Source organism: Castor canadensis, chromosome 3 (genome assembly GCF_047511655.1).
Source record: "Castor canadensis chromosome 3, mCasCan1.hap1v2, whole genome shotgun sequence".
NCBI lineage: Eukaryota > Metazoa > Chordata > Mammalia > Rodentia > Castoridae > Castor > Castor canadensis.
The window spans coordinates 114,788,494-114,804,228 of record NC_133388.1 but is presented as its reverse complement, the minus strand read 5'-3'; the positions used below and the strand labels follow the sequence as shown (position 1 = coordinate 114,804,228).

At 38.9% G+C, this 15,735-nt stretch overlaps 1 protein-coding gene across 6 annotated transcripts in view; it reads right to left on the bottom strand.

The window, feature by feature from the left end:
• Positions 1 to 15,735, bottom strand: part of Sntg1 (syntrophin gamma 1) — an 825,003-nt gene that overhangs the window by 458,831 nt on the left and 350,437 nt on the right. The gene's annotated exons all lie outside the window — the stretch shown is intronic.

The following is a 15,735-nucleotide window of genomic DNA, read 5'->3' as shown; positions in this document are numbered from 1 at the left end:
AATTTCAGCTCTGGGTCTTAAATAACTGCGATCTAGGAGAAAAATGAAAGTTTCTCTACAACAAAATTAGAGATAAGGGCAAAATAGTTTCTGCTGGGTATTGAGGGGGGGAGCGGGAGGGGGTGGAGTGGGTGGTAAGGGAGGGGGTGGGGCAGGGGGGAGAAATAAAGCAAGCCTTGTATGCACATATGAATAATAAAAGAAAAATGAAAAAAAAAAAAAAAAAAGAATTAACCTAGAAGGTAACACCCAAAAAAAAAGAAAGTTTCCTCTTTTGTCTAAAGGCAAGTGGTGACAATTGAGAGTTGAAATAGATTATCTCTAACTCCCTATTTAACTATGGCATTCCATGATGCAAGTATGTACATACACAAGCAGACAAGCATGCTCTTTTTATATATGGAATACACATTTTATATTAGTATGTACACCTTGTTTTCCTGTCATAAGCCTAATTATTTAGACAATATTGCAAGTGTTATGCATCTAAATAACTTCACACAGTCCTTTTGGAGAGTAATCATTAAACACATCTCTATGAAGACTCTTGAAATTCTACTCTTGGAACTACTTTCAGAATGCATTTCTGCAATTCTCCTCAACAAGGTAAAATCATTATTCTCTGAAATTAAAATTTTACAATACTCAAAGGAATTTATAAATTACTTTGTTTAATAAAACTAGAAAATAGACTGGGTAGCAAGTTTGAGGAAAAACAAAACAGATACTTTGAGTAATTGCAGCATCACTGGAAAAACTCTCCAAAGTGATCAATTTGAAGGACAACCTTCATTGTGAACTACAAGTTCAGATTAATCCCATAGATAGATGTGTATGTCAATGCATATGCATGTACACAAACTGAGGAGTCATTAATACTCACTGAATAAAAGGGGCAGTTCAATTATTGACACACACATTGACACTGACAGTCCACTTTTGACATCAATATGACAACTTTTTTAAAAAATCCAGATAATTGTTTCAGTTCAATTTTGGGTGCTGGAATCGAACCAGGGTCTCAGGCATGCTAGGCAAACACTGTACCACCAAGCTACATCCCAGACCTCAATTCAATTAATTATCAGTATTTTTGGACACTGACCAGTGAATGTGGTTTGTGGACAGCTCAAGGTGTTGAATTAAGAGGCATTTTGCTATGATTTCAAATATTGAAACTCTTTCCCATAAGCACTTAAAATTTTGAAAAAGAAATGGTTAACAGCAATTAGATATTCATTTGCTTTACATGTCTTCTTCCTCTTTCAGGAGCCAATGTCAGTCTTTGAAATAGGTGTATGTGTATACTTACACTAAAATTAGAATGTATACTCAATTCAGCCCTAAATGATATCTGCCATTTGAGTAGCATTTGGGGATTTTATTACCTGAGAAGACACAACTAATATGTTCAACAGAATGAATGCATCCTGCATGTCAAAAGTAGCCATTATCTCCTGGAGGATGAACACAACAACAGTGAGGTCTGGTGCCAAATTGTTTTGTGGACAAAAGAAATGGAAACCATCCAAATTTCTCTTCTTTCAATAATCAATACATTTTTACTAGACAATTTTCCTCAAAATGAAAAGAGATGTGATCCATTTAATACTTAAAAGTCTTTGTTTTTAAAAAAGAAAGAATAATTGTTCTGCTAACTTCTTATTCTGAAATACTATCAGTTTTGATTTTGAAAATAATGTAGAGATTTCAAAAGAAATTGAAGACTACAGAACTTTCAAATATATAACAACAACCAGAAGGATGTGGTTTTATTCATCTCTGAAACTTTTCATGCTTGATTAAAGTCAGTAAAGGGCCATTAATGTCATAAGACAGTTTTAGAAAAATATTTTTATTACCTCTTACTACTAGCTCTTTCTAGATGATGATAAATGCCAAGAATTATTGAAGGTGCATTTGCCTCTCTCATGAAAGCTGTTCAAAGTCTTTGATGTGTAAATCAAAACTCTTGGTGCTAGTTAAAATGGGCAAAACTCTGATTTATGAAGAGAAGCATCATTTAGAAAGAAAACACTATTTGTGTAATTATCTCACTCTGAAAAACATTTCCCAGGAAAATGAGGGCAGGAAGTTAGCAAGAACAAAACAACCTAATAGCATTTATAACTTTAAAAACCAAGTGTTAGAATATATCAAGTATCAATGGACCTTTAGGAAATGACAGCAACGTTTATTATGTTAAGCATTCATTTAATAATTCATAATTAAATAGGTATAGTGAGTCATTGAAGAAAAAAACATTTATGTCAACCACAGTGAACTCTGTTCAGTTTAAGATACAGGTTTAGAATATTACAAATCTTAAAAGAAACCAGAAAGAAGTTGCAGCTGGTGCCAATGCAGGTTTTATTATCTTAAATCCACCCATAAAATGAACAGAATATTTAACTGTAGAATTTAAACATTCATTCAACTCAATTAATGTTAAATTAATAACTAAATAAGAATTAATAAATTAAATATTAACTTGCATTAGATCATATATTTAGAAAAATAGGTAACACCTGTACCAATGAGAACACAAAAGGAAGTAAGGTAGCCACATTCACCCCCAAATTTCTTTGATGTGGAGAAATGTATATAAACTATTACAAATCTCTATGGAGGAAGTAGAAAGAAACAGAGAAGTCCTGATGATGATGTAAGAATGAAGAAAAGAAAAAGTAAGAGCTAGTAGGAATGAATAGTGGCCAATCAGCAGTAATTCAGAGTGTTTTTGAATTGTCAAATGAACAGATGACTGGCAGTCTTCTCTGATAAGGTCTGCAGGGGCTGGGACCCTCTGAGGCCTGCAAGAGCCCTTCCCACAATCCAGTCAACCCTTCTCTCAGGGTGCAGCCCCGAGCATAATAGAGACCTTTGGGAACACAGAACTCAGCAGAGGGTTGAGGAAAGTAAGGGCAAGCCACAGCAGGAGTGGGGAAAACCAGAACTCAGACATAGGGCATTTCCTCTTTGAACAGTATACTAAAATAGAAGGGCCTCTGGGGCCACAAGACAGAATAGCCAACCTCAAGCACTCTCCTTCTGAAAATCTGGCAAAAATGGAATATTATACAATGAGTGCAGAAAGAAATTGTAATTGAATAACATAAAGTCCTATTACAAAAAAAAGTTAGGGAGCAAAATGATGTTCTTACAGACAGAGGTAGCACAAGATATTCCATGAGTAGATAAAACCTATGACCTAATAATTCAAAATTAGGTAAAATAAATTAAGAAAATGACAGAAGATTAAATAAAGACATAAATCAGAATTAGAAAGCAAAAATTGTGATAAAACAGGTGAAAGAATTTTAAATGAAACACATTTTTGTCAAAAATAACTAAGAAAAAACTCAAAAGGAAATACGATCAAAAATTTAAGACAAAACAGAAGAAAGAAGGGAGCCTTTTAAAAATAAAAATGAAATGAAGAAAATACAAATTAAGACTATAAAACAATGCTACAATATACACTTAAGAATAGCTAAATATCAACCACAAATTATACACAATCACAATTATTTTTGTTGAGGAGTAATTAAATATCTTATATATACTGATGGATACAACCAGTTTAGAAAACTATAAATGAGAAAAAGTAGACAAATTTATACCTTGAGAGCCTTCCATTCTATTCCTAGGTATATGAACAAGGGAACATATACAGATATTCACTAAGTAACAGGTACTTTAATAGTCATGATAGAAATATTCATATAGCCAAGAATATCTAAGAGCCAAAATTTCAATTTAGCAGTACAATAACTAATTAAATCATGATATCTTCATTCAATAGAATACCACATTTGAATGAAAACTAATGAATAAAAATATAGAGCAATGTGGGTAATCTCACAAACATGATGCTGATTAAATAATGCCATATAAAATGCTATCATTGTTGACATCCTCTACAGAAAATTTAAATAGCTGGGATTTTAAAAGTGGTTGCATCTCAGAAGCATTAATGACTGGGTTCTGACCTCTTTTTCTTTTTTATTCCCATATATTAACTGTACAAAGGGTTTCATGTAACATTTCCATACATGCATGCAATGTAAATTGATCATATTTATCCCTCTACTACTCTTTCTTTTCCTCCCTCCTCTTGGTTCACAAAGTTTAAGGTGGGTTACATTTATAACATTTTTATACATTCTAAGCTCTATTTCTTTATATAGATATTGTTTACTTGAGTATGTTCAACTCATTTAATTGTAAACCTTAGTGTGTGCAACTTATGTGTACATGGTATGCTTCAACCAAAGATGCAATAAATAAAACAAGCAAGAAGATAATGGACAGAAAGTGACAAACTCAAAGGAAGGCAAAATGGTCTTACATATATAATGAAACTCCACATGGGAGATAAGTGAAGCAGTAGAGTGGAACTAATACACACAGCACAAATGCACATAGATACACATTGCACAAACAATGTATCAAGAGCACTTGAAATTACATATAATACATAACACACATCAAACATGAGAAAATCAAATCCAAGTGACCAACACCAAGAAATATTCTTGTAAAAATATAGACTTTAATGAGGGAAAGTTTAAAAAACATACACAGCAGGCATGGTGACCAAAACCTGCAGTCCCAGCTACTTTACTCAGGAGGCACAAATCAGGAAGATCAAAATTTGAGATGAGCCCAGGTAAAAAGTTAGCAAGATCCCCATCTCAACAAACAAGCTGGGTGTCGTTGAATGAATCTGCAATCTCATCTATGTGGGACCCCTAGCTGGCTCAGTTGTAACACCTGAGATGGCAGACCAAGGTTGCTCAAACAAAAGGCATGAGACCCTATCTGAAAAATAACCTTAAGCAAAACAAAGGGCTGAAGGCATGGTTCCTTATTTTTACTTTTTTTTTTTTTTTTTTCTGACCAAGAGATTCTTTGTTGCCGGGTGGGAGAGGGAGAGAGCAGAGAGAGCCAAGAGAGAGAGGGAGAGAGGGGCAGGGGCTTAAATACCCCTCAGTGGGACTCAGCATGATCTGATTGGTTAGGATCTTATGGTTCATGCTGATTGGAAGTTGGGGCAGAAGGAGGGTTCAGCTAGACTTGAGGCAGGACCCTGACCCTGGAAAACAGAAGCTTAAGGGTACAGTAAGAACTGAAACGTATCAGCACCATTATTGCCAACATTCCTCCCTTTTTTGTTAAGGAAGGGGGGTGTTGTGTTCGCTCTGGCTTCTTTGAGCTGGCAAGGGGCGGCATAGGGGAAGGGAGGGTTAGTTGGCAAATGGCGTTGGGGTAGTGAGTCTCATAATGGCGTACACCCAGGCTCCAAAGGTGAAAATTTTCTCCTCCCTGAAGTTGATGAAGGTCCCTTGTAGCTATAGGTCATAAAGAGTCTCAAGCCAATCCTCAGACCTCCGCATGGTGGGTATCAGCCAACTATCCTGGCGTTTTTGAGAGGTTGGTATCCCTGGAGGTATAAATGGTTAAATTTTTGATCAGCAATAGCAGACATGTAGTGTGATACAAGGGAGGAAGCTTAAGAATAGGAGAACAAGAACACAGGCATCAGGATGGGCATTGGCCAGGAGAACCACTGTGAAATGTTCTTCCCTAGACAATTTCAAGAGTCCTCCAATTCCCTTCTCCACTTTCTAATTGTTTTTTGAGAGGTGTCACCATTGGGGAACCCATTAAGCTTGACAGCAGTGGGTGTTATGAGAATGACCAGATGAGGGCTGGTCCATCGAAGTCCCAATGGAGAGGGCAGAAGATCCTTTTGGAGAACAAGATGCCCTGGTTTAACAGAAATTGTTATAGGGTGGGGCAGGATCTGGTTTGCATGCTCTCTGAGAAGTTCCCTGAGAAGGCAGGTAGTCAGTCAGAGGAGTAGAGCCTGTTGGAGTCAAGTTTTCTAAGAGAAGTGTGTGGCCATACATTATCTAAGACCCAAATAGGAATATTAGGAGGAGCATAAAAAGGTGTCTGTTCAGGGACTACATACCTAGGAATCTAAATTCTGCAAAATCCTATAACTGCCAGGAAAGCTGTAAGCTGTCTTATGGTATGGGGGTTGGGAAATGGAAGATTGGGTTGATGCATTTATGACTCAGGGAGTGAGTCTGTCCCTTTAAGGCCACACCTAGGTAGATGACCTGTGGGAGGCAGGGGCTGTCAGGATTTAAATGTAACACTCTTAGATAAAAGAGAGCTTTAGCTCATTATTTTATATAAATTGACACTTTTAACCTTTTAAATGTTTGTATATATTTAGATAAAGTATAATATAGCACTGTTACAAGGTGGTCATTTAAGACACATAAGCAAATATGTAAATGAACTCTGACTTAGTAGTACTTAAAAGCTTGACAAGATCAGCAGAAAACACGAATAATTTCTTTGATAAAATCTTTCTCTGTAACTGTTTTTTGTAGATGTTATTCAGAGCAGAACAATATTAAGATAACCTTGTTATTTCATAGACATAGAGGATTTGATTTTAGTTTGACATGACCCTAAAAATCTTTTAGGAAACTCTTAGATTATATTCAACTTTATCACACACTGAAGTTTCTTATTATGCACTTTTCAAACTTACTCAGACTTTCATACAACATACTAAACCCTTTGAAGGTTTGTCCTTATCCCTCCTATTGGAAACAATCTTTAGGATAAACCCTTTTTTACAAAATCCTTTCTTATCCAAAAACATTTATTTTTCCTTTAACTTTTCAAAAAATACATTTATTACCTATCTATATCCTTTCCAGTTGTTTACTTTGTAACTTGTATTTTAAAATTAACTTTTATAAGAATTTTAGATTTATTATAGGGGCTGGAGCAACTAATTAGTAGCCCTTGTTGTTTTAAGGAATTTATGATGGGCATAAGGCCTCATGTCCCTCAGGCTTGAGGGGATATTGTTTTAGGTGTGGAAACTGTGAGGGATTTTTGAGTTTTATTTGAATATGGAGGGCTGTCCTGGCTCACCCTACACTCATCTCATCAGTCCACACTGTGCAATCTCTTTGTTCCTGAAGGAGGGGGCAGCAGGGATAGCTGCCTGAAGGGAGGAGAATGTGGGTTTTTAATTGAGATAGTATATCCTGTCCCAGCAGGGACACTGGAGTTTCAGGTACTATGAGGAAAGAGTGACAGAAGAGCAGGTCTCCCCAAGAGCAGGCCAGAGGCCAGGTAAACTAGTGCTCTAGGGGCTAGCCAGATTTGCCCTGAATGATAACTTTTGTCATTGGACTGGGGACCAGGAGAAAAAGGTAAAACAGAGAAACAGGCTCCACTGTCTAGGAGGAAAATGACCTTTTGTTTTTCTGCTATTATGGCTCCTCAACATTGATGCCAAGAAGTGGAGTGTGGCCAGGAGGCTTGGACTCATCAATCCATAGGAAGGTGGCACCTCGTCTTCCATCTGCTGACGGGGGCACTTAGACCTCCAGTGGTTACCCTTGCAGAGGGCAGGGTCCCGGTTGGGGGTGGGGCTGTCTTCTGGGCTGTCTCCCTTAAGCATTCTCTGCAGAAGTGCCCCTCCTGTCCACCACGGTAGCAAGTTCAGGATACAGGCCCCAGTCAGATGGGGCCCTCTCTGAGAGCAGCAATGAGGCCATGGTGTCTCTTATCTTTTTCTCTCCTGTTAGTAAGGTCCTGGACATACAGACATAGCTGTAAATACAGACATGGCTGCTGTATTACTTGCTTCAATGACTTTTCCCTTCAGCCACAGTCTTGAGTTTTTTAACAAATATCTGGGACTGACTTTTAAATTTATCTTGGAGGAGAACCTCTCTCACCTGTGACTCTGAGTCCACCGAGGTGGTATGCTTTCTGATAGGTTGTTGCTGTAAAGTAAAGTTGTTATTTTACATTGACACCTGACACTCTGGAGAGCAGGTCTCTGAACTGTTCTGGGCCTCAGTTTCCTCACTTGAAGAATGAGGGAACTGGTCTAAGTTAAATTACATTTTTCTACTATGAGATGGCTGAAGTGACATTAATGCCACTTATCTTCTTTCCTTTTTTTTTTTTCTTTAGTAATGCTGAGGAATTGAACCCAGGGCTTTGCACATGCTGGGCAGACATTCTCCCATTGAGCTACTTCCACAGCCCCAAATATTATTATTATTATTTCTTACTTTGGCTGTACTGGGCTTAAACTCAGGACGTTATGCTTGTAAAGCAGCACTCTACTGCTTGAGCCTTATAATCATTTCCAACCTGAGTGGCCTGGGCCCAAACCCATTGCTTTTCTAATGACAGAAATTTGTATAGGGGACCTCAGTTTACATTTTTTTTTTTTTTACTTTTATAGAAAAGTTCTATTGTAATTTAAGGAGCCTTGTGAAAGCCATTTTTCTTGGTCACCCAAGGCATACTGAGGCCGACCTCAGTACAAAGCTTCCAACATCTACCAGCCAGAAGACTGGAAGATGCAGGTCCCATTTAGAAAGAAAAAAACGTTAAGATCCTGTCTTTTAGCTAACAGCAGGCAGCCTCTTTAATAAAGGCTACCTTTTTAATGAAGAAATCATTTGTAAAGTTAGAGAAGGGCATTCAGAGGGCATTTCAGGCCAATAACAGTACCATATGGGACTAGTGTTAATATTTGGAGGGAAAAATTTATGCTTAGGCCAAAGGTATAGAAAATTCTAAATGAGAAATTTAGAGACCACAGTAATGTCTATTTTGTTATTTCTGGAACTATAACCTTGAGCTAACAATTGACTTACAAGGGCTGGGTCTGATGTCCTGAGGTGTGAGGTGGGGCTAGGAGCAGGACTTGTGCAAGGCCACTCCCTCCACACACACCTGGGACAAATGACCCTGACTGCCTAGGCCTGATCCTGCAGCCTGTCGCCCCTTTCCCCCTTCCTGTGTACTCTGTGCACGTTTATTCTAAGGGAAGTGGTGGCGGGCCACAGTCATCGCCATGTGTGGCTGGTGGCCCGGAATTTGCTGGGTCCTCTCTATGGATTTCCTAAGCTATGGCAGGCATTTTTACTGTGTCCAGAAGCTGGCATCCTGTGCACAGGTGCACCTGTTTGCTTTCCCTCCTCCCCTGTGGAGGTGGAGTTAGAGTGTAAGTGTGGCAGCTGCAGGTTTTTGCAAGCGCTTTTGTAAAGCAGCTGACTTAAAGTTACGTTAGACTGAGAGGCCTGGCAAACTAGTTGGAATAGCTTAAGTCATAAGGTACTATGCTACAGGTTTTTCATGGGAGGCAGGGTCCCAGTAAGTCCAGGGAGGGGAAGGCAGACAGAGACAGAGGACATGTGGTGAGACAATGGAGGAGGCAGAAAGGTGAGCTGACATCTTAGGTAAGGGAGGGAAAGGCAGAGCCTGGAGGCATGACACAAGCTTAAGGGATTAGCCATCACCTGTGTCTCCAGGTTGCTCCCATTGATTGGTACTGGCAGGCTTTCAGCAAAACGAAACCTCCACTCTCCAGTCACTGAATAAAGCATGAGCTCTCCCAGAGCTGGAATCGCCTCGAGGTCAGAATTGGCAAGGAGTGGCTTGCTTAACTCCATGACAGGGAAAGTTTTTCAGGAAGATAGGAGGAGATAGGTATGGTCTGTTTATGTGGGGAAGGAGGAGGTTTGGAGAGGAATTGGCTGATTTAGAAACTGGTTTACAGACTGATAGAATCTGTGCAGGGGAACAGAAAGTACAGAGGGAGGATTTGAAGTCAGAGAGCCAGATTTAGATGGAAGTATGAAAAGACTTGGACATAATGGAATCTCTCCCCATCATCCCGATCTCTCACAGTAGTTATATATCCCATAAAAAGTTGGGATTTAAAGACCCGAAAAGGGGCCAGTGATTTTGGTTGTCTAAAGGATAAGTGGGCCAGGTTTGAGTGCAAAAGCGGATTAAATTTTTGGTTTTATATCTGGGATCAAACCCAAGGTGTCTAAATTATTGAGGAGGCATCTCAGTGGGGAGTCAGATGGCAGAGAAGACATAGAGGCACCCATTGTGAGGGACCTGGTCCCGGAATGGTAGAGGAGGATATTATGTACTGTGAAGCGTCCTTGCACAGCACAAATATCTGAGAAAAACTCAAAGTGCACGTGACCCAGCTGTCGCTGAGTTCAGGTGGTTTGCAGGCCAGAAAGGCCCGTGGAGGCTATGGGTCACCCAGCGCCCGGCTTTCCTTGGAGGGTGGCCTGCGAGGGCCGAGGACGACAAGAATAGACCCAAGCCCATGGCAGATAGGGAGATCTTTCCCCACCGTCTGAGTCCCAGGGATGATCAGAAAGGGGAAATGTTGAAACCCCAGAGACACCGAAGGGAGAGACCGCAATGGGAGCCCAATAGGGGTATGTGGACTCACCAAAGAATGTCCAGTGTTGGATGCAAGCAGGGCGATCGGGAGGATGAGTCCTGGCCAGTCATGTCCTCAGGGTGTTCATGGGGCAAGTCAGAATTGGGGTCCCACCAAGATTAGTGGGGAGCCCCGCCCCGAGTCATGGCACAAATGTAAGGAAATATAGACCCCAAAATGACCACGTGGAGAGGAGTGATCTGGCCAAGAGATTCTTTATTGCCAGGTGGGAGAGGGAGAGAGCAGAGAGAGCCAAGAGCTTATTTTTACTTTCAAAAAACAAAAAAGAAAAGGATATTTTGACAGTTCCTTTGCCTATTTATATTCCCTTATTTGCAGATGATATGATCCTATACCTTAAAGACCCAAAAAACTCTACCCAAAAACTCTTAGACACCATAAACTGCTATAGCAAGGTGGCAGGATACAAAATCAACTTATAATAATCATTAACTCTTCTATACACCAACAACAAACAACCTGAGAAGGAATATACGGAAATAATTCCATTTACAATAGCCTCAAAAAAAATCAAATACCAAGGAGCAAACTTAACAAAGGATGTGAATGACCTCTACAAGGAGAATTACAAACTCCTGAAGAAAGAGATAGAGGAAGACTATAGAAGATGGAATGATCTCCCGTGCTCATGGATTGGTAGAATCAACATAGTAAAAATGGCTATACTACCAAAAGCAATCAACATGTTTAATGCAATTCCCATCAAAATCCCAATGACTTTCATCACAGAGATTGAAAAATCTACTCTAAAGTTCATTTGGAAACACAAGAGCCAATGAATAGGCAAAGCAATGCACAGCAAAAAGAGCAATGCTGGAGGTATCACAATATCTGACTTCAAACTATATTACAAAGCAATAGCAATAAAAACAGCTTGGTACTGGCACAAAAGCAGACATGAAGACCAGAGGAAGAGAACAGAGGACCTTGATATGAATCCACACAACTATACCCACCTCATTTTTGACAAAGGTGCCAAAAATATACGATGGAGAAAAGACAGCCTCTTCAACAAATGTTACTGGGAAAAGTCATTATCCATTTGCAAGAAACTGAAACTAGATCCATGTCTATCACCCTATACTAGTATCAACTCAAAATGTATCAAGGACCTTAATATCAGACCTGGAACTCTGAAGTTAGTACAGGAAGGAGCAGGAAACACTCTGGAACTAATAGGTATAGGCAAGGACTTCCTCAATAGAACCCCGGCAGTTCAGCAACTAAGAGAAAGGATGGACAAATGGGATTTCATACAATTAAAAAGCTTCTGCACAAGAAAAAAAATGGTCTCTAAACTGAAGAGACCACCCACAGAGTGGGAGAAAATATTTGCCAGCTATACATCAGACAAAGGACGGATAATCAGAATATACAGGGAACATAAGAAACTAAACTCTTCTAAAATCAATGAACTAATTAAGAAATGGGCAACTGAACTAAACAGAATTTTCTCAAAAGAAGAAATTCAAAAAAACACATGAAAAAATGCTCACCATTTCTAGCTATAAAAGAAATGCAAATCAAAACCACACTAAGATTCCACCTCACCCCTGTTAGCCATCATCAAAAACACAACCAACAACAAGTGTTGGTGAGGATGTGAGGAAAAAGGAACCCTCCTACAATGCTTGTGGGAATGCAAGCTGGTGCAACCACTCTGGAAAAAAATTTGAAGGCGTCTTAAAAATCTAAACATAGACCTTCCATATAATCCAGCAATCCTACTCCTGGGGATATACCCAAAAGACTGTGACACAGATTACTCCAGAGGCACCTGCACACCCATGTTTATTGCAGCACTATTCACAATAGCCAAGTTATGGAAACTGCCAAGTTGCCCCACTACTGATGAATGGATCAAGAAAATGTGGTATTCATACACAATGGAATTTTACTCAGCCATGAAGAAGAATGAAATTTTATCATCTGCAAGTAAATGGATAGAATTGGAGAACATCATTCTGAGCTGGTTAGCCAGGCTCAGAAGACCAAAAATCATATGTTCTCCCTCATATGTGGACTTTAGATCTAGGGCAAATGTAGCCTTGTGGTTGGACTTGGATCACATGACAAGGGGAGAGCATACACGGGAGATAAGAGAGTAGGTAGAAAACCCAAAACATGAAAGTGGTTGATGTCCCCATTCCAGAGTAACTAACACAGAAACCTTAAAGCGACAGAGATTAACATGAGAAGGGGATCAGGAACCAGTGTAAAGATCAGTTAGAGATGAATCAACTTTGATTATAACACATGTGTACATGAAAGCAATGCTAGGAATCTTTCTGTATAGCTGTCCTTAAATCAACTTTCAAAAACGCTTTTCCTTCCTTATTATGTTTATGTCTTCTCTTCAACACAATTAGAGATAAGGGCAGAACAGGTTCTGCCTGGAAGCAAAAGGGGGAGGGTGGAGGGAGGGCAAGGACGCAAATGGGAGAAATGACACAAACAATGTACACACATGTGAATAAATGAATAAGAAAAAGTTTTAAAAAAAACCCTTATGAATAAGTTCTTCAGTTTTACTATTATAATATATAACCAAAAATTAAATATGCTAATATTTCCTAATATTTCCCTTTATTTACAAACTGCAGTATAAAAGAATTTTTTCTGCAAGGAAAAAAAAAGAAAGATAAGGAAAGAAAAAAAGAAAAACCCATTTATTACACAAGGAAATATTGAGCAGGTCAGTCACAAGAGACAGAAAATAAGACTGCCTTTAGATTTGTTTCAATTGCTGTACTTTGTACCAAAAGAAAATGGAGTGAGCTTATTTATGGTACTCATGGAAAGAAAATGTGAGCTAAGAAATTTCATTTACATACAAAGCTCACAGGCACTGCTATGAGCATGTCAGAGCTCAGTAAAATGTTGGTGAGTTGGAGAACAAGCTTCAGACAATCAGAGCAGAGCAAGAAGATCCAGGAGAAAGTGCTCAGAACAAATCATATCTGCCAGCAGTTCACAACTGAACGTGGCTAGAGGGACAGAGGAGGGAAGAAGGACCTGTATCCACAGGCAACAGACATGCAGCTTAACAATGAAGAATGGTTGGCAGCAGGGTAACATAAACATTTTACGATTTTAATTGTATTTTTGCCCCGGCCTGAATCATGTCAAGTACTGAGTTTATGACCCTGCTCTTTTTCTATTTGCATTTATCAGGAATTTTTTTTATTCCTATATTTTTATTTTCATGTTTTTGCCTATCAATGTTGCCTACCAAGTTGATATCAATGCAGAGAAAAAAACCTGATGCAATATACAACATTGTAGCTAATCCTAAATTGTATCTCATTCAAAAGAAGCTGTAATGTCATGGTGGAGATGTCACTTGAAAAGCTAAGTGAGCTTTTCAAAGCAAAGAGCCAACATATCTGTTTCGGTTTAATTATGGTGTGACTCAGAATTCTCTACTGCCTGTAGCTGAATTAGAGGAAGGCAGCTTGGGCATTTTAAATGTTTCTTTTTAAAAGAAAAAAATAGGAGGAAAACACCAAATGGAGTTTTTACTTTTGAAATTATAACTCTCGATTCTGGAATGACTCCATGTGCTATGTGCAGTTCACAGAAGAGTGAGTTCCAGTGCAGACAGTCAGTAGACAAGTCACACAAACAGTAGTCAAGTCACATGGACAGTCAATAGACAAGACACCTAAGCAGTCAATGTACTAGTCACACAGGCAGAGAGTAGACAAGCCACACAGACAAGTTACATGGATAGTTAACAGACTAGTCACACAGAGTCAGAGACTATACAAGTCACACAGGACAAAACAACAGGCATTAAATATATTCCAGTGCATTTAATAAAAATGAACAAAAAGACATTTTAGAAGACCAAACACATTTTAAATTTACTAATTTCAAAATGTGACGAGAATACATTTCTCATTTCTAGGAAATTTATGAAGTTCTGTGAAATCAGGTATTTCCAATAGCTTAAGTTGTTTCTTATTTCTATGAATCTCAATAGTAAAACAATAGCAGACCTAACACTAAATTTCACATAATTTCTAAATACTTGTCATATAAATGTACTTACTATTCATGAATGTCATCAAATATGTTTATTGTTTTTATTTACTTCATATGTAATATTTAAAGACATCCTAATAAACAGGAAATGTGTAGCCTAGTAATTTTGTTTATAGACTGGGAATATGGCAAAGTTGCAATTTAAGAGACCCATGCTCAGAAATAATTTTGTAGTTCATATTAAGAAGCTGGAAACTATCTGATAAAGTCTATTTGGATTAATGGAGGATATAACTAAATAAAGCATTAGAGAGTTCACTATGATGAAAATAGTAAGCCCTCATGAAGACCACAAAAATACTAAGATATTTAGACTTTCAAATGGTTGTCTTCCCTCTTTTTTTTTTTTTAATGGATTCTCCCTGTGTTGCTCTGGCTGGTCTTGAACTCCTGAACTCAGCTTTTCCTAAGTAGCTGAGATTATAGGTGTGTGCTACTGTGACCATTTTATATACTGTTTAATGTAAATACTATCACTACTTTATTTTCTTATGAACCCTAAAACTAATGTCTCTGTTGTTTTTCTTTCTCTTCTTGGTCATTTCTTTTTAAGTGACTCCTCTAGTAATTCTGAGGGGTTAGTCAGCCATGAAACTGAAGGCAGGTTTCAAGTCTCAGCTGTGTTTCTCCTTTGTATCTTTTATCCTGGTTCCCAAGGATTACATGTGGATCAGCTGTGCTCAGTGGTGGGCCACTGATTCATGAGAGGTGCGCTTTATCGACTATGAAGAAGTTTTTTGCCACTGCACCTGCCTGTGGCTGGGATGCATCCATAATGTAGGTGGCTTACAGGTCTGCTCCAGCTCCTATCCTGTACATGCAGGCATCCTGCCCATCGAGGATGTTCATTCCCTGATCTGTCTCACAACTCTCTGCCTCTCTAAGATGAACAGACTTTGAGACACCAGGGTTGGCAGGAGCTGATATTCAGGTTGCCTTACTGCCAGGAGATCCCTGTAAAGTTCCTAGCTGGTCTATTGATTGCCCCAATCAATACTGCGACCTCAGACTTTCAGGCTGACCTTCCCTGATTGTCAGTAGCATCACTGCAGTTTTTGATGATGTCTTTAGTGAGAGGATTTTTTAATACTTGACTCAGGATCAAGACCAGTCCCTCCTGGGGAGTCTGCCAGTTCTCAGGACCTGCCTAGCCCAGGAAGGGCTTCCTGTCTGGGGCTGGTTGAGGAGCTGAGAGCCATCCAGGACAGTGTTCTCACTGAGGTCCAGGAAGTGTTCTTGAAGAAGGCCTCTCATTTGTTGTCCATTCCTGGTTAATTTCCCGTGTCCTGAAATAATGGCATTTCATCTTTTTTGTCCAGTTTTATTATTGATCTTCTGGGAAATATTCATTGAGC